The sequence below is a fragment of the Macaca nemestrina genome, chromosome 1 (assembly GCF_043159975.1).
Source record: "Macaca nemestrina isolate mMacNem1 chromosome 1, mMacNem.hap1, whole genome shotgun sequence".
NCBI classification, from domain to species: domain Eukaryota; kingdom Metazoa; phylum Chordata; class Mammalia; order Primates; family Cercopithecidae; genus Macaca; species Macaca nemestrina.
The window spans coordinates 225319756-225340357 of record NC_092125.1 but is presented as its reverse complement, the minus strand read 5'-3'; the positions used below and the strand labels follow the sequence as shown (position 1 = coordinate 225340357).

At 42.6% G+C, this 20602-nt stretch overlaps 1 protein-coding gene and 1 pseudogene across 4 annotated transcripts in view; both read right to left on the bottom strand.

Annotated features, from left to right (window-relative positions):
- The window catches only part of LOC105479209 (arginine-glutamic acid dipeptide repeats), a 466387-nt gene that overhangs the window by 415889 nt on the left and 29896 nt on the right, over nt 1-20602 (bottom strand). The window lies entirely within an intron of this gene.
- Nucleotides 7755-17543, bottom strand: LOC105479867 (large ribosomal subunit protein uL30 pseudogene; annotated as a pseudogene).

Sequence of the window (20602 nt, the reverse complement as noted above, 5' to 3'; positions counted from 1 at the left end):
GGGTATTTAAAATTTTTTTTTTTTAAAGGATGACTGTAAGGGGTCATTCCCCGTGGATTATGGATAATTAGGGCCTTACTTTCTCAATAATGCAAACCTACATTTTCAATACTGTAACATCACTGAATGTTTTGGCCAAAACTAGATTTAGAGAAAATGTCACCTACTGATAGAGAGCACAGTCTCGAGAAGCAGACTGTCTCAGTCTACTTATAGCCCTACTACGTACTAGCTCTGTCTTCAATTTCCTCATCTGTGGAAATAACTACACTTAACACTCCATGAAGAACAAAGGAAGGGTACAGTGACGTAGAACAACATTGTGGCAAACTGCAAGCACTCAATAAAATGCTGTATTTTAAAAACCTATGGCTAATGTACTGCCCACAGGAATGTAAATTGGTACAATCTTTTTTAGAGGGTAATTTGGCAATTTCTACTAAAATCTAAAATATGCCTAACCTTTGACTCAGTAACTCTATTTTTAGGAATTCATCCTGTAAAAATATTTCCAGGTTTACAGAAAGATATTGACAAGGATGTTAACTGCAGCATCATTCATAATAGCAAATAACTGAATGCAATCTAAACATCTATCAGTTGAAAACTGGCCAAATTATAACACTAACATGTTTTCTTATGGAATACCTGTAATTATTAAAAAATAGACTATGTGTGCACCTGTTTGGGGAAATGTTCATGATTTGTGGTTAAGATTAAAAAGCAAGTCTCAGTACAGTATGTAGAGTAAAATCCTATTTCTATTAATTAAAAAAAGACAGAAAATAACTACAGCAGTCAGAATCCACTAAGGAGATGTAACAACCCACCTATTGGGGGGAAACAATGTAATGAAAAAGAAAATGCATATAGCATAAATGTTTTTTAGAGAAAAAACATAAAACCCCTAACAGTTATCATTTTGGAGATTAGAATTATTAGAAACTTGGCCAGGGGTTACGGCTCACACCTAATCCCAGAACTTTGGGAGGCCAAGGCAGGTGGATCACTTGAGGTCAGGAGTTCGAGTCCAGCCTGGCCAATATCACGAAACCCCATCTCTACTAAAAATACAAAAAATTAGCCGGACGTGATGACGCACGCCTGAAGTCCCAGCTACTAGGGAGGCTGAAGCAGGAGAGTCGCTTGAACCCGGGAGGTGGAGGTTGCAGTGAGCTGAGATTATGCCATTACACTCCAGCCTGGGTGACACAGAGACACTTGTTTCAAAAAAAAAAAACTATTAGGAACTTTTATTTGCTAAATATTTTTTTGCATTATGTAAAGTTTATAACTGGCATATACTAACTTCACTATCAGAAAAAAGAAAGATAAAATAGGTTTTTAGAGATTTGTGAGAAACTGCTGCAAATGCTGTTTAGCAAAAGATATAAAATTTTGTATGTATGTACTGTCATATGTATATGTACATATGTAATATCTATATACCCAATTCTGTAAAATAATCCCAATCTTGTAATACATATAACTAGAAAAACAGACTGCAAGAAAAGACACCAAAATACAGATAGCTGTTATCTCTATAAACTCCATGAAGGCAGGAGCTTCAACTGTTTTATATTGAAATATATACTCAGTTACAAACATATGCTTATTTTTTTTAATTACTAGATATAACCTGTCACTACACTTGACTGAAACATCGCTACTTGAGATATTTGTTCCTGATACATGCAACTCTGTACTTTATCCTCTTGAAGCATCATTCTAAGTACAATCTTACAAAGTAAACCTAGAAATCTACCAAGGAAAAAAAAAAATACTGTACCTTGCTCTGATAAGAACTTTCCAATGGCTTTGAGGAACTCAACAAGGAAAATCAGTGTTTCTAAGAAGAAGAAATTTGGCCGAACATGGTGACTCACACCTATAATCCCAGCACTTTTGAGAGGCCAAGGCAGGTGGATCACCTGAGATCAGGAGTTAAACACCAGCCTAGGCAACATGGTGAAACCCCATTTCAACCAAAACTACAAAATAATTAGTTGGGCATGATGGTGGGCGCCTGTAGTCCCAGCAGCTACTCAGGAGGCTGAGGCAGAAGAATCACTTGAACCCGGAAGGTAGAGGTTGCAGTGAGCTGAGACTGGCCACTGCACTCCAGCCTGAGCGACACAGCAAGACTCAGTCTCAAAAAAAGAAAAGAAAAAGAAATTTACGGGCCGGGCACAGTGGTTCATGCCTGTAATCCCAGCACTTTGGGAGGCTGAGGCAGGTGGATCACTTGAGGCCAGGAGTTCAAGGTCAGCCGGGTCAACCCAGGCTGCGAAACCCCAGATGGCAAAACCCCATCTATTAAAAGTACAAAAATTAGCCAGGCTTGGTGGCACATGCGTGTAATCCCAGCTACTTGGGAAGCTGAGGTACAAGAATCGCTTGAACCCAGGAGGTGAAGGTTGCAGTGAGCAGAGATTGTGCCGTTGTATTCCAGCCTGGGTGACTAAGAAATTTACCTCTTTAAAAAAAAAAAAAGAGAGCCGGGCGCGGTGGCTCAAGCCTGTAATCCCAGCTCTTTGGGAGGCCGAGACGGGCGGATCACAAGGTCAGGAGATCCAGACCATCCTGGCTAACCCGGTGAAACCCCGTCTCTACTAAAAAATACAAAAAACTAGCTGGGCGAGGTGGCGGGCGCCTGTAGTCCCAGCTACTCGGGAGGCTGAGGCAGAAGAATGGCGTGAGCCCGGGAGGCAGAGCTTGCAGTGAGCTGAGGTCCGGCCACTGTACTCCAGCCTGGGCGACAGAGCAAGACTCAGTCTCAAAAAAAAAAAAAAAAAGAGAGAGAGAAAGAGAGAAACTTTGTTGAAGAAGTGAATATCTGGTCTGCACCTTTAATAAAATATCAATTAAATTTTTTTAAAAAAAGAAATTTGCTGATTGGATTACCAAAGAAAGTTTTCATGAATTTTAAGGTCCAAAAATGTTACTATTGTCATCTTAACCTAAAGATCTAAAAGTCAAAACATCTGTCTAAATAGAGATGTTCAAGAACTATTTCATGCTTTGAAATGCTATAGCAATAATATGTAATTATATTAAATCATAACCAGATGATATGTCTTCATAACAACTCTCATCCAAAGAAAGCAGACGCTGAAAGGAGGTTGCTGGCCGGGTGCAGTGGCTCACACCTGAAATCCCAGTGCTTTGAGAGGCCAAGGTGGGCCAATCACTTGAGCTCTGGAGTTCAAGACCAGCCTGCCCGACATGGCAAAACCTCATGTAAAAAAATACAAAAATTAGCCGGGTGCAGTAGCTCACACCTGTAATCCCAGCATTTTGGGAGGCCAAGGTGGGCGAATCATGAGGTGAGGAGTTCTAGACCAGCCTGACCAACATGGTGAAACCCTGTCTCTACTAAAAATACAAAAATCAGCCGGGCCTGGTGGTGTGCGTCTGTAATTCCAGCTACTTGGGAGGCTGAGGCAGGAGAATTGCTTGAACCTGGGAAGCAGATATTGCAGTGAGCTGAGATTGCGCCACTGCACTCCAGCCTGGGTGACAGAGCGAGGAGACACCATCTCAAAAAAAAGTTATATGTAAAGCAAGTTACAACGCCGTACATACATTTGATATCAATGATAGTCAAAGACAACGAGAAGGAGAACTGTCACAAAAGAACTGCCATAGAATTTTAATAGAATGATCTCTAGGTGATCGTTCCCACTCATTTACTCAAGTCTTTGACATCAGCTCATAGCCTTCCTTCTCAATGGGATCCTGTCATAATCCAGGGTGATGGCAACAAAAATGTACTTATCTAACCAGGTACCTGGTTCCTAAAAGTGTCCTTTCTCCACGAATCCACACACGCAGCCACAACTTGCTCCACCTCTAAAGCCATTCAATCGAGTCATCCCATTCTCTGGCCATAATCACCAGCAATCCTGAATACTCCAGATGCATTTGTTCTCCAGCCTCAACAGAAACTGTCTTTCTTTGGTTCTCAGTTTTCCTCATTTCAGCATGTTTCAGACTTCACTTCTACTTTCTCTGGTTTACACTCACTGCTTGTAGGAATTTAATATTATCTCCTTCATTTTGGCAAACTACTTTTTTTTTTTTTTCCCGGAGATGGAGTTTCACTCTTGTTGCCCAGGCTGGAGTGCAATAGCATGATCTCAGCTCACCACAACCTCCTGGGTCCAAGCGATTCTCCTGCCTCAGCCTCTCTAGTAGCTGGGATTACAGGCATGTGCCACCACGCCCTGCTAATTTTGTATTTTTAGTAGAGATGGGGTTTCTCCATGTTGGTCAGGCTGGTCTCGAACTCCCGACCTCAGGTGATCCGCCCACCTTGGCCTCCCAAAGTGCTAGGATTACAGGCGTGAGCCACTACGCTCGGCCATCATTTTGGCAAACTATTAAAACCTATAAGAAATCTAATTTATTTCAATGACTTAAAAGAATCAAACAAGAATTACTAGCCTATTATACAGAATAAAACCATGCTTTATCTCATCTTCTCAAGGACATAAACATGATCAACATGAAAGTGCTCATTCATTGGTGGATATTTTAACTCCTCAATAGTCCAACCCTCATCTGCTTTTCCTTAAAAATTATTTCATTATTCCAGCTGAGGAGAATTAAATCATGAGAAAAGCCCCATATCTCCTTTCATAGCAGCATTTCTTCTTTCTTTTTTTTTTTGAGACAGAGTCTCGCTGTGCCAGCAGGCTGGAGTGCAGTGGCGCGATCTCAACTCACTGCAACCTCTGCCTCCTGGGTTCAAGCGATTCTCCTGCCTTAGCCTCCCAAGTAGCTGGGACTACAGGTGCACGTCACCATGCCCAGCTAATTTTTGTATTTTTAGTAAAGGCAGGGTTTCACCATGTTGGCCAGGATGGTCTTGATCTCTTGACCCTGTGATCCGCCTGCCTTGGCCTCCCAAAGTGCTGGGATTACAGGCATGAGTCACCACGCCCGGCCACATTTCTTCTTTCTTTATAAATTTTTTCTGGGCCAGGAACAGTGGCTCACACCTATAATCCCAACAATTTGGGAGGGTGAGGCAGGAAGACTTCTTAAAGCTAAACATTCAAGACCAGCATGGGCAACAAAGTAAGACCCTGACCCGGTCTCAGCAAAAATCAAAAAAAAATAAAATTAGCCAGATGTGGTGGCACACACCTGTAGTTCCAGGTACTCAGGAGGCTGAGATGAGAGGATCTCTTGAGCCCAGAAGCAGAGGCTGCAGTGAGCTACAATCACGCCACTGTGCTCCAGCCTGGACAACACAGTAAGATCTTGCCTCTAAAAACTAAACAAACTTTTTTAAAAGACAATTTTTTCCCTTAACTGTATTTTCTAGCACCTAACATTAAACACACATGCTGGTTATTTCATGTTTTCTAGAAAACAAGTAACTAACATAAAAACAAAAAATAAATAAATAAAATACACATGGTGGGTGTTTGATAAACACTGGAATATTTTATCTCTTTCATCACTTAAGCTTTGCATATATTAACTCATCTAACTCTTATAACAATTTTATGAGGTAGGTATTATTACTATCTCCATTTTGTATTGAGGAAGCTGAGGCCCAGGGAGGTTAAGCAATTTCCTCATTAATAAAAAGCTTCTATGTGGTAGAGCTCAGATTTAAACCCAGGCAGTCTTGGATTCTGCATCTGTGTTCTTAGCCATCATGCCACCCAGGTTAAACTTTTGCTTAACTGAGACATCTTTCCACTGAAAACATGGTTCATAATTAGTTCAAATATATTCAAGTAAACACCAAATTAGTACATAGTTTCCATACCAATTGTAATAATCTCTAAATTCTTCATCTGTTTATTATTCATAACACAATAATACATTCTTCCTATTTTCACAAACCATTTCTTATATAAATTTCCTAAACTTTAAATTTCCTCTCACTTTAAATGGCTCAGTAATTTTCTAATTTTTTCACTCACCTGAAGTTACCAGGTTACTTTCTTCACTGTCTCATTCTTTTCTTTTTTAAGACAGGGGCTCCCTCTGTCGCCCAGGCTGGACTGCAGTGGCATGATACTAGCTCACTGCAACCTCTGCTTCCCAGGTTCAAGCGATTCTCATGCCTCAGCCTTCCAAGTAGCTGGGACTACAGATGTACGCCACCATGCCCCACTAATTGTTGTATTTTGAGTAGAGACAGGGTTTTGCCATGTTGGCCAGGCTGGTCTTGAACCTCATGTGATCTGCCCAGCTTGGCCTCCCAAAGTGCAGGACTACAGGTATGAGCCACCACCACCTAGCCCCAAAACACTGTTTCATTCTATTAAGCATGTAATATACAACTGACCAAATTTTATAACTAAGTTTTCCTCTTTCCTTCTTCTAAAAACCATCAATGTTTGAACTTCCCCTTAAATTCTTTTTTCTTTTATTTATTTACTTATTTATTTATTTTTGAAGCAGGGTGTCACTGTCACCCAGGCTGGAGTGCAGTGGCACCATCATGGCTCACTGCAGCCTCAACCTCCCCGGGATTAGGTGATCCTCCCACCTCAGCCTCTGCAAATAGCTGAGAGTGTAGGCATGTGCCACCTTGGCCAAATAATTGTGTGTGTGTGTGTGTGTGTGTGTGTGTGTGTGTGTGTGTGTGTGTGTGTGTGTGTGTGTGTGTGTGTGTGTGTGTGTGTGTGTGTGTGTGTGTGTGTGTGTGTGTGTGTGTGTGTGTGTGTGTGTGTGTGTGTGTGTGTGTGTGTGTGTGTGTGTGTGTGTGTGTGTGTGTGTGTGTGTGTGTGTGTGTGTGTGTGTGTGTGTGTGTGTGTGTGTAGGTGGGGTTTCACCATATTGCCCAGGCTGGTCTCGAACTCCGGCTCAAGCTATCTGCCTGTCTCCACCTCCCAAAGTGCAAGGATTACAGGCATGAACCACCACACCAGACCTAAATACTTTCTTTTACTGAATGTTGAAACAGTATCAAAGTCAAAAATTAGAACCACTTACTCTGAGTGAAGCCAATAAGCACTTCACCGAAGGAGCTCTAAGTAGAACAAGAAAGAAAGTTATCAATATTTCATCTGCTAACATTTACACTGCAACCTACTTAAGTTAAGTTTTATGGGTGCTTCCATTTCCGGAAAGTATTGGCTTATCTAAGAAGTCCAGACTTTCTCTTTGCCTTTCTAGAAAATACATACTATCAAGTGTCACCAAATATTTTTCTTATGTTTTATACCATTAAAATTTAATAATAGAGCTGACTGTGAAGGGAGAAAGAACAAAGAGAATACCCAAGTCTAGGTTTAATTTTTAGAATTTTTTGAATAAAAATATCAAGAAAATAGGAAAACAGAAGAGAATGAACATTATATTTTCTACATGAAATTAAAAGAAAACAGTAGTTTTAGACAGGTCACTCTGAAAACAAAGTGTCATACTTTTTTTTTTTTTGAGACGGAGTCTTCCTCTGTCGCCCAGGCTGGAGTGCAGTGGCACAATCTCAGCTCACTACAAGTTCCGCCTCCTGGGTTCACGCCATTCTCCTGCCTCAGCCTCCTGAGTAGCTGGGACTACAGGTGCCCGCCATCTCACCTGGCTAATTTTCATTTTTTTTTTTGTTTTTTGTTTTTTTTTTTTAGCAGAGACGGGGTTTCACCGCATTAGCCAGGATGGTCTCGATCTCCTGACCTCGTGATCCGCCTGCCTCGGCCTCCCAAAGTGCTGGGATTACAGGCGTTAGCCACCGCGCCCAGCCCCAAAGTGTCACACTTTTAATAAAAGTATATGGTATGGTTAAAAAAAAATTAAAAAAAAAAAGCTTTAACTACCCAGACCTCAATTTGAAGCCCAAATGTTATATTACTAATAGTGATACCCTGCACAAATTAATTCTCTGAACCTCCATTTCCTCATCTGGAAATGAGTAATAATACTATCTACCCTGAAGAATGGGTAATTAGAAGTAATAAGAATACAGCAGCTCAATCATTCCTTTTCTCCAACCATTTCTTACAGTCACCACACTAAACAAACAGCAAGAACTGACTCACCTCAAGCCATTACATAAAAGTTATCCAATGTATTAGACAAAGTATCAAATAATTCTCACTGTGATGACCCCACATAAACTGTTGTCTTAAAGTCTCTCTGCTGTATTCAGCTCTAAGAAGATGTTTCTTGATGTACAGTGAAATTTACAATAAATTACCTGAAAATTTTCTCAGGCATGCCAAAAATCACAAGATCTATTTATATATTTTAGCAATCTAGTGAAAATGTTCTTTACTTACCAAGAACTGATGATACTTAAACTTCCTTTCAGAGGTCCCTACTCAGTTTAATTTGTGATAACACTTGTATGTGAGAGAGCAAACACTATACATTTTAAGCAAAGAAAAATACCATAAAAGACTTCATTTTTTACAGAGCTTTAAAGAAAGTTGATTCTGATGTTCAGAAATACAGTGGTTTGGGAGTGATGGCTCCTAACTGTAATTCCAGCACTTCGAGAAGCTGAGGCAGGAGGATCGCTTGAGCCCAGGAGTTCAAGACCAGCCTGGGCAACATGGCAAAACCCCTTCTCTGCAAAAAATACAAAAACTACTCAGTTGTGGTGGTATGTGCCTGTAGTCCCAGCTACTCAGGAGGCTGAGGAAGGAGGATCACCTGAGTCTAGGAGGCGGATGCTGCAGTGAGTCAAGATCATGCCACTGTGATCTCATCTCCCAAAAAAAAAAAAAAGAAAGAAAGAAAGAAAAAAAGAAATACTAAACAGTTTTGGTTTTTGTTTTTGTTTTGAGACAGTCTCGCTCTGTCACTCAGGCTAGAGTGCAGTGGTGTAATCTTGGCTTACTGCAACCTCAGTCTCCTGGGTTCAAGCAATTCTCCTGCCTCAGCTCCCAAGTGGCTGGGATTACAGGGATGCGCCACCACGCCTGGCTAATTTTTGTATTTTTAGTAGAGATGGGGTTTTGCCATGTTGGCCAGGCTGGTCTCGAACTCCTGACCTCAAGAAATCTGCCTGCCTCGGCCTCCCAAAGTGCTGGGATTACAGGCGTGAGCCACCACGCCCACTCCAGTTACTCAACAATTTTATGCGTAACATTACTTAGACTCTATCCTAAGGAAATAATTGTAAATATGAGATGACATTTATCTGCTAGAATATACATTCCAGCCGGGCGCAGTGGCTCACACCTGTAATCCCGGCGGTTTGGGAGGCTGAGGTGGGCAGATCACGAGGTCAGGAGTTCGAGACCAGCCTGGCCAACAACATGGTGAAATCCCATCTCTACTAAAAATACAAAAATTAGGCTGGGCGCGGTGGCTCACACCTGTAATCCCAGCACTTTGAGAGGCCGAAGTGGGTAGATCAACTGAGGTCCAGGAGTTCGAGATCAGCCTGACCAACAAGGTGAAACTCCCTCTCTACTAAAAATACAAAAATTAGCCGGGCATGGTGGCAGGTGCCTGTAGTCCCAGGTACTCAGGAGGCTGAGACAGAAGAATTGCTCGAACCCGGGAGGCGGAGGCTGCAGTGAGCCAAGATCACAGCACTGCACTCCAGCAAGACTCTGTCTCAAAAAAAAAGAAACAATGTAAACTCCATGAGAGCAGAGATCTTTTTCTATTTATTTATTATCATATCCTCAGTGCCTAGAATAATGACAATTACTTATTTACTGAATGAAAATAAAAAGATCCATAGTGTTACAACAGTAAAAAACAAAAAACACTTATGATACATTATGCATTCATTATAATGATGATGAAAATTTATGATTACATAAAAGTGCTTACACTCCTTTAAAAAACATTAACTTAGTTGCCGGGAGCAGCTTATGCCTGTAATCCCAGCACTTTGGGAGGTCGAGGCAGGCGGATCACTTGAGGCCAGGAGTTGAAAACCAGCATGGCCAACATGGTGAAACCCTATCTCCACAAAAAAATACAAAAATTAGCCAGGCATAGTGTTGCGCACCTGTAATCCCAGCTACTCGGGTGGCAAGATTCTGTCTCAAAAAAAAATGCCTAAGTCACTAACTTAGGCATTAAGAAGACTGGGTTCTAAGGCCAGCTCTGTCATTAATTTGACCTGTACCTCGGGGTAAAGGACAACCTGTTTGGGCTCCAGCACCCTCGTATATATTATTTCCTCTCCATTTCCTGGCCCTGGCTGGTCTTAATGAGACTGGCTTTGGGTAGACATTACAGCGAGTACATGCCTGAGTTACCTCAGAAAGCAAAGACTAACACAAACAGCAGAGAAAAAGGGGATGCGACCTGGAGCAGATCAAATGCTGCATCCCACTGGACTATGAGATCCTTAGTGATCTGCTCTTCAAGCCACACTGACTCAGAATCATCCATTTTTAACTCTAGGACCTCAAAAGCATACTTGAACCACTTTACAATAAACAGCAAGTAATTTAGGTCATCTGAGTCAACAGAACAATGCCATCCAGGGTATACCAAAATATCAAGCCCTACTGTCAAAAGGACCAGAAAATAAAGTACAGGTGAAGAGGAAGTGATTTCACCTGCTGGAAATAGAAAAAGGAGATCTGTGTGCCAGCCAACAACTATCACACAATGGAACAGGATGCTTACCTCTCTGCTGGAGGAAAAGAAGCTATTCTCAAGTCCTTAAAATAAAAACTATTATAATCTTACTATATCTATTTTATGTCATCTGAGAGCAATCCATGAGGACAATGCTTCCTCTTTCAGAGAATCTTTCAGTTGAAAATCTCAAAGAATTCCCAAGCACCACTTGCCCTTCAACACCTACCTACACCTCACTTCTCTGCCCCACACTCACAAACTTTATCAGCATCCACAATTAAAGAACCATGAGAGGCCGGGCGCGGTGGCTCAAGCCTGTAATCCCAGCACTTTGGGAGGCCGAGACGGGCGGATCACGTGGTCAGGAGATCGAGACCATCCTGGCTAACACCGTGAAACCCCGTCTCTACTAAAAAAAAAAAAATACAAAAAACTAGCCGGGCGCGGTGGCGGGCGTCTGTAGTCCCAGCTACTCGGGAGGCTGAGGCAGGAGAATGGCGTGAACCCCGGAGGCGGAGCTTGCAGTGAGCTGAGATCGGGCCACTGCACTCCAGCCTGGGCGGCAGAGCGAGACTCCGTCTCAAAAAAAAAAAAAAAAAAAAAAGAACCATGAGGCCAGGCGTGGTAGCTCATGTCTGTAATCGCAGCACTCTGGGAGACCAAGGTAGAAGGATCACTTGAGCCCAGGGTTGAGACCAGCCTGGGCAACATAGTGAGATCTTGTCTCTACAAAAAAAAAAAAAAAAAAAATTCTTGGCCAGGCACGGTGGCTCACGCCTGTAATCCCAGCACTTTGGTTTTGGGAGCCCAAGGCAGGCAGATCACAAGGTCAAGAGATTGAGACTATTCTGGTCAACATGGTGAAACCCCGTCTGTACTAAAAATACAAAAATTAGCTGGGCATAGTGGCACACACCTGTTGTCTACTCAGGAGGCTGATGGAGGAAAATTACTTGAACCCAGGAGGCGGAGGTCGCAGTGAGCCAAGATCGTGCTGCTATACTCCAGAGCCTGGCAACAGAGCAAGATTCCGTCTCAAAAAAAAAAAAAAAATTTTGTTTTAATTAGCTGGGTGTGGTGGCACAGGCCTGTGTTCCCAGAGGCTGAGGTGGGAGGGCTGCTAAAGCCTGGGAAGTCAAGGCTGCAGTGAGCTATGACTGTCCCACTGCTCTCCAGCCTGGGCAACAGGGCGAGACCCTGTCTTAAAACAAATACATAATAACAAACAAAGTAAAACTGCTCTGCCACTTCCTAGCTGAGTGACTCTGGGAAAGTTATTGAATCTCTCCGTGCCTCCATTTTCCCACAATAATAAAATGGGGGTAATACCTGTTACATAGGATTGTGATAAAGATTAAATTCATCTAGAATGCCTGGGTAAATACTTAGGATAAAATAGATTTCCAAAACTGTAAGGCCAATTTCTACTGAGGCCTATTCCTTAGAAAGAAAACTGAAGACACATAGGAATTGTCATTCCTTGTACTGATCTAATTACCAAACCATGCAACATCTTAATACAAAAGAGAAATCGAAAGGAAGGAAGTGAAGTTTTACTGCCTCATGGTTTTACTGACAAGCAGTTTTTAAATTGCAGGTTCACAGAGGGATTTTGGGTACCCATTAATCCCCTGAAATTATACCTGATTTTGAGGCAGCGTGCTACTTCTATAAATGTCTTCACTGAATTTCCACTAGCTCCAACCCTATTTCTCTATTCTCCTTTACAGCAAATATCCTCACAAAGGTGCTATACTCACTCTCTCAAATTCTGCTTTCATTCTCTCTTAAACCCACTCCAGTAAGAATGTTGAACCAAACCCTCCACTGAAACTAATCTTGCCAAGATCATCTCTCCACATTGCTAAATCCAATGATAAGTTCTCAGTCCTGAGCTGATTTTTAGCAGATTTTTGACACACTTCATCTGCCCCTCCTGCTTGAATACATTTTTCTCATCTGGCTTCCAGGATGCCATATAATATAGTCTACGATATCTTGGTTTTCCTCCTTTTTTGCTGATCTCTTTATCAGCTTTTGTTGCTGACTGTTGTCTCAGACTTTTTAACGTCCCTGGACTTTGTCCTTGAACGTTTTCTCTTCTCTCCCCTATACTCCACTGGTAATCTCCTCTGGTTTCCCAGCTTTACTTTACTTACACTTGCCACACATTCACAACTATGTATCTCCAACCCAGGTTTCTCACATGAATTCCAGACTCTTACATCATCTTAAAACTGTCTACCTGGCATCTCCACTTGAGTATCTAATACAGCGTTAACCTCAGAGTGTCCAAACTAAGCTCAAGAGGCCAGGTGCGGTGGCTCACGCCTGTAATTCCAACACTTTGGGAGGCTGAGGTGGGCAGATCACTTGAGTCCAGGAATTCGAGACCAGCCTGGCCAACATGGTGAAACCCTGTCTCTACTAAAAATACAAAAATTAGCTGGGTATGGTGGCAGGCACCTGTAGTCTCAGCTACTCAGGAGGCCGAGGCAGGAGAATCACTTGAACCTGGGAAGCAGAGGTTGAAGTGAGCCAAGATTGCGCCACTGCACTCCAGCCTAGGCGACACAGTAAGACTCAATCTTAAAAAAACAAACTAACAACCTGCTCTAAACACAGCCTTCCCATGTCAGCTCCTGACACTGCCATCCTTTTAAGCTGCACAGTCCCAAACCTTGGATTCATCCTTGACTCCTTTCTTTCACCCCTACCCTACAGTGAAATTCATCAAAGACCAGGCATGGTGGCTAATACCTATAATCCCAACACTTGGGGAGGGCGAGACAAGAGGATCACTTGAGCCCAGTAGTTCAAGACCAGCCTGGGCAACATAGTGAGATCCCATTTCTACAGAAAATTTTTAAATTTAGCTGAGCATGTATAGGCATACACCTATAGTCCCATCTACTTGGGAGGCTTAGGTAGAAGGATCATTTGAGCCAGGGAGGTCAAGGCTGCAGTGAGCCGTGATCACACCACTGCACTCCAGCCTGGGCAACAGAGTGAGATCCTGACTAAAAAAATTTAAAAACTCATCAGAAAATACTGTCACTCTATCTTCAAAATACATCCAGAAGTCATACACTTTTCACAAGTCTACTAGCAAATGGATGTAAGCACCATCATTTCTCACATGAATAATTAGCATGATAGCCTCCCACCTATCTCGTTATTTCTAGCCTGTTGTCCCAATCTACTGTCCACAAAGGAGTCTTCTGTCCTTTTACCATGCAAATAATGCACTATGGGAGGCCGAAGTGGGAGGACTGTTTGAACTTAGGAGTTTGAGAAGAGCATGGGCAACCCAGGGAGAGTTGTCTCTACTAAGCAGAAATCAATTTTTTTAAAAAAAGAAAGAAGAGAAAATGCAAATCACATCATGTCACTTCTTTGCTCAAAACCATCCAGTGCCTTCCCCATTTCAATTTCAGCCAAAGTCCTTAAAAGGGCCCCAAGGAGCAACTTTACGTGCCCCCACCCCTTACCGGTGCACACCTACCTCAGAAGTCAAAACAGACAACGTAAACTCTGAATGGGAGGTCCTCAGAAAGATCCGTCCAAGTCCTAACCGCTCCCCCCCGCCCCCGTTCCTGGGGACTGCCACCGAAGATTGCCAGGAGCCACCAGAAGCAAGGAGGAAGTACGGGATGGGCTGTCCCTAAGAGCCCCCAGAAGGAAGTAACCCTGCCAACAGACATCTTAATTTCAGACTTCTGACCTCCACAACTGTGGCACAATAAATGTCTGTTGTGTTAAGCCACCAAGCATGTGCTTGTAATGACAGGCCCAGGAAACTGACACACCACTCTAGCCCCTGCTCATTCTGCTCCCACCACGCTGTCTTCCTTGTGTCCACTTTAGGACCCTTCCACTGACTATTCTCCTCTGTCTGGGAAGCTCATGCTGCAGAACTCCGCAGGGCTAACTCCCATACATTTTAGCCTTTTGCTCAAACATAATCCTCTCTATGAGGCCTATCCTGACTCCCCTATTTAAATTGCAACAACCACCATCTTCCCATTTCTTTCCAACTCCCTTACAGTATCTATTTTTTTCCCACAGCATTTATCATATTCTAATATACTACATAACATTCTTGTTTATTACCCACTGGATTCCACTAGAATATAAGCTCCACAGAGGCAGGGTTTTTAGCTTGGTTTGGGTTTTTTTTTCTCTTTTGTTCACTGGTATATCCTAAACATCTATAAACTATGCCTGGCAGATGGTAGCTATTCAATTAATACGTGCTGAATAAATCTGTTGAACAAACATGTATATGTATCTGTCTTTTTCTGGAAACAGAAACCACAGTTTTTATCAGATTAATAAAGTGACCTGCTACCCAAAAAAGGTTTCCAAATCTTTGTTCTCAAGCTTTAAGTGGTTAAGGAAAAGGGAATTCTATCCTAAAAGACCCCAACTCTAAAAAAAGCAAACAAAACCCCAAAAATACTCATACTATGACTTCGTATCTTACAAATGGCAGATATAAGTTTAAATTTCATACTCCCAAAACCTAATTTTGCTAAAGAAAAAGACAGTCCACTATAATTTAGTGGCTTGAGAAGTACCCTCACCCACTTTTCACAGAACCTTGTACACTAAAAAGTGTACCCAGGATGAGCTTATGTCTCTACCAACTTAAGCAACAAAGGGTGGCCAATCAGTGTGAAGCATTCACATGAGCCAATCAAAGTTCCATACAGCTCAAGAACATGATCCAATGCTCCACCTAGGTAAAATCCTATCCAAAGTAGGGGAGCAGAACCAAAGTAAGTCATAACCTGTCTAGCATCTATCCTTACTATGGAATAAACAGATGCTTACTCAAAATACAACACTTTTTAAGACCTTGAGAAACCATAGAAGAGATGTCATTTACACACGCCTTCAGCATGAACCATAAAGTGTAACAATGAAAGGCAGTCAAGCATAGGAAAACCTGTTAATGGATTTTGATAACAGCAGAAAGGCACCCCCTACATTCCTTATTATTCCTGCAACATATTTCAGCTACTACTAAACAGGTCTAGGCTAACACAATCACACCAAACACCAGAATTCAACATATTCCTTATTCAAGCATACATTCTTCAGACATATCTTTTATATTAAATCAATGACCATTACAGAGGAAAACATGCACATCTGCTGTTAGGCAATCTTTCTTGTTCCATCAGCAAGTGGATTCACAATGCAACCAAGTCCTAGTCCTTACCTTTTCTGGTTCCATTCTCCCAACAGAGGAATTTCAAGGATACAGAATCTATGAAATACTTTGAAGAGAAAGGCATTTTAAACTCTAATTAACTCAGTTTGCCTTGAGCTGCTTTTTTTTGAGAAGAAGTCTCGCTCTTGTCCCCCAGGCTGGAATGCGATGGTGCAATCTTGGCTCACTGCAACCTCCACCTCCCCAGTTCAAGCGATTCTCCTACCTCAGCCTCCTGAGTAGCTGAGACTACAGGTGCCTGCCACCACACCCGGCTAATTTTTGTATTTTTAGTAGAGACGGGGTTTCACCATGTTGGCCAGGCTGGTCTCAAATTCCCGACCTCAAATGATCTGCCCACCTCGGCCTCCTAAAGTGCTGGGATTACAGGCGTGAGCCACCGCACTCAGCCTGCCTTAAGCTGTTTTTTTAAATACTGGTAAGACCTTCACATCTCAGAACACATCATTTTATCAAATCCCAAACCCAACCACTCTTCATCACCTCTACCACTACCACACTAACTCAGGCCCACAGCATATCCCTTGCAGAGTCTGGCCACACTCCCCATCAGTCTGCCTGCTTCCACTCTGACTGGCAGCAGTCTGACTTTCTTTGTTTTCAACTTGAGAGCAGTTACTGTTTATTTAAATTGATCAGACTAGAGAAGCAATCATGGTAGACACCTCAGTTCATTCTTCTAAGAAGCCTGTTGATCCGGTCCTCCCTGTTGCCAGCATCTCCACCTTCTACAAAATGAGTGGTTTATCTTCATTCTACCTTGTGGAGAAAATAATTTGAAGGGCCACAGGAAGTTATTTGCTTTTTTTTTTTTTTTTTTGAGACAGAGTATCGCTCTGTCATCCAGGCTGGAGTGTAGTGGCCGGATCTCAGCTCACTGCAAGCTCCGCCTCCTGGGTTTATGCCATTCTCCTGCCTCAGCCTCCCGAGTAGCTGGGACTACAGGCACCCGCCACCTCGCCCAGCTAGTTTTATTTTTTAGTAGAGACGGGGTTTCACCGGGTTAGCCAGGATGGTCTCGATCTCCTGATCTTGTGATCCGCCCGTCTCGGCCTCCCAAAATGCTGGGATTACAGGCTTGAGCCACCACGCCCGGCCCGTTATTTGCTTTTTTAAAGTGTTTTCCAACAGTATAGATCTCATGAATCAGATCCTCCATGCAGATGATGCCATATTTACCAAGAGATAGAGCAATCAAAGCGTTATCTGTCAAAGCAATTTGCTTATTGATTTTGCCATAACCACACTTGCAGATTATTTCATTTACTGACTTCAGATTTGGGTTCCCCCATGTAATATATGGCTCTACAATCCTCAGCGTGTTAACTGAAGCCTTGTTGAGCTTCACAAATGTTCCATTGAAGATTTGACAAAGGCAAAGAAGCTGCAACACCTTTCGGACCTCTGGGCTCACACCACTGATACCTCTGATCCTGATGACAAAGGCCAATTTGGGTTCTGCAGGTACATAGAAGTTGCCAGCTTTTCTTGGCATCCTTGCCATTCGAATTTCAGTTCTGTACATCTGCCTATATTCCTTGTGATAGTGCTTTGCTTTTACATAGATAGTGCTTTGCTTCCTCCTTGCCCTTCAAAGCATGTTTTGGGCGAACTTCTTTCTTAGGCGCTTGATCTTCAGTTCTGTGAAATTCCTTTGCTTTTTCTTAAGGGTTTCTGGCACAGCGGGAACCTTCTTCTCTTCAACACCCTCCACGGTTCCAGCTGGTAAAGAGCGCAGTCTAACTTTCACACAGCAGCCAAAGTGATCTTTGTAAGACAGAGATCAGATTCTGTCACACATACCCTGATGAATACCTTCCAGTGGCATTATACTTAAAATGAAAGCCAGAGTCTTAGCATGGTCCACAGCGAACTTTATGACCTGGCTCCTGCCCCTCTTTCCTGGTATCACCTCCTGCTGTTCTCCCAGAGTTTTTCCACTGTTCCTTGACCAAACCAACAGGCTTCCACCTCGGGGCTTTTGCACTTGATGTTACCTCTGCCTGGAAAGCTCTATTCCTATACCTCTGCATGGTTCCTTAGCCTGTTCAAGGCCTTGTTCAAATGTCACCTCTTCAGAGAAGCCATCCCTGAATAACCTACTTAAAATGGTACCATCCGTACACCGTGTCTCTCTGTCTGAGTATCACGGTTGCCTCATTTTATAATTCGTTTAATCTGAGTCAGAACTGAAGCATTTATTTCCCTGTAAAATGAAATCTGGGCAGAACAAATGCTATTTTACAGGCCACTCATTTTGAAGTTAAACACAATATATAAACAAATATACACACCTTTAAAAAAAAAAAAAAAAAAAAAAAAAAAAAAAACATGCTTTGGCCAGGCGCAGTGGCTCACGCCTGTAATCCCAGCACTCTGGGAGGCCGAGGCGGGTGGATCACCTGAAGTCAGGAGTTCCAGACCATCCTGGCCAACACGGTGAAACCTCGTCTCTACTAAAAATACAAAAATTAGCCAGGCATGGTGGTGGGTGCCTGTAATCCCAGCTACTCGGAAGGCTAAGGCAGGAGAATGGCTTGAATACTGGAGGCAGAGATTGCAGTGAGCCAAGATTGTGCCACTGCACTCCATCCTGGGCAACAGAGGAAGACTCTGCCTCAAAACACAAAACAAAACCAAAAAACTCTGCTTTAGTGTATGGTTTTCCTTTATCATTCTTAATTTAAAAGTATTACCAGCCTGGGCAACACGGGAAAACCCTGTCTCTACAAAAAATACAAAAATTAGCCCAGCATGGTGGTGCACACCTGTAGTCCCAGCTACTTTGGAGGCTGGGGTGGGAGGATGGCTTGAGCCCGGGAGGTCAAGTTTACAGTGAGCCATGATGGTGCCACTGCACTCCAGCCTGGGTGATAGAGTAAGACCCTGTCTCAAAAAAATAAAAGCATTAAAAAGAAGTGCTACATGTACAAGAAGTTTATGATTGTAGTACTAGATAGAGTAGAAAAAAGAATAATGGAAATACGCCAACTGCCCAATAACGGGAAAATACTTAAGGAATATATATGTGAAAAAAAACATAATACAACCATGTTAATATAAGTCATCATAGCAAAACTTTATAATATGTATTAATTTTTAATATATGTTAATAATGAGTACATAGAAGCAGAAAGGTGTTTATTAAGGAGTTTTTTTGTTTTTTTTTTTTTTTTTGATATGGAGTCTTCCTCTTGTTGCCCAGGCTGGAGTGCAGTGGTGTGATCTCGGCTCACTGCAACCTCCACCTCCCGGGTTCAAGCGATTCTCCTGCCTCAGCCTCCTGAGTAGCTGGGATTACAGATGCGCACCACCACACCCGGCTAATTTCTGTATTTTTAGTACAGACAGGATTTCACCATGTTGGCCAGACTGGTTTCGATCTCCTGACCTCATGATCTGCCTGCCCTGGCCTCTCCCAAAGTGCTGGGATTACAGGCGTGAGCCACTGTGCCCAATCAGTGTTTTTTTTTTTAAGCTGTAATGATAGTGACAAAGAAGTCCAACCTTTATAATGCACAAATATTTACTAACCATGTAGCATGTATGTGCCTGACCAGCCCTGACAGATGAGGATTCAATAGCAAACAAGAACTGTCCCTGTGCTTTCAGAGCTCACAGGGCAGCAAACCCGCTGACAAGTACAGGTGCAATTACAATGAGGCACAATAAGAGATGGCTCGAGGGAGTACAGGTGCCAGGGAGAGAACCCTGGGCACAGCCCTAACTGAGGAAGGCTTTCCAAATGAAATGATCCCTAAACTGAGACCTGAAAAATAAATAGGAGCTAAGAAGCAAAAGGAGGGGAAGACAAACAGGTATGAATCAGTGGGTGCTTGGGGTGAGAGGCAAGAGAAGACATGAAACAGAATATGTGAACTATTATTTTTTAAAAACCTAAAATAACTTCTATATTTGATGGCAGAATTTTTGGTAAAATTTATCTTATATAAAATATGATACTACATTGGGCACAGTGGTGCACAGTGATACTAGGTTGGGCACACCTGTAATCCCAGCATTTGGGGAAGCCAATGGGGGAGGGCTGCTTGATCCCAGGAGTTCAGGACCAGCCTGGGCAACATAGCAAGACCTCCTCTCTACCAAAAAAAAGAAAAAAAGAAAAAAAGAAATATATATATATACACACATACACACACACACATACACACACACATATACATAAATATATACATATACACATATATGAGATATTAAATGAAAGCCAACAGTGATACTTTACCAACCACTCTGGCTTCTCAAAGCTTATTTGTCCTGTGGCTACTACCTCTCTTTCCTTCAGCCTAACCTACTATCTGACCAAAAACGAGCAGTGGCAGGAAGTAATTTTAACACATCACACAGGTGCACAAATAACTCTTTATCAAGGCTGACCAACACACTTCCTATCCCCACATTACAAATTTGGGGCCAAAATTACTCAGACAGACGTGTACCCTCCAGTCTCTCTGGCTGACATGCTACCTTATTACCTCGCCCCAGTTCCCTTCAGATGCCAACAGACACTCCGTGCCTAGCATTCCAAGCCTGTCTTCCTTGGTCTACCTAACTTATCTGGCACCACTCCTCCCCACAAATTCTGTACTTCAACCAGGTTCTCTTTACTGAACGCTGCGCATACCATATGCATTCCTGCCTCAGGCCAACCCCTGCCTGGACTGTCCTAACCTGCTCTCCCAGTCTGCTATTCAAACAGCACCCATTCTTCAATGGCCCACTCAGCTTTTTAATGGATCTTTGGTTAACTTCTTTAATCTCTAACCTGAAACTGAACTATATTTGTTATGCTAAACAGTAAGTACTTGGTTAAATTTCGCTTTT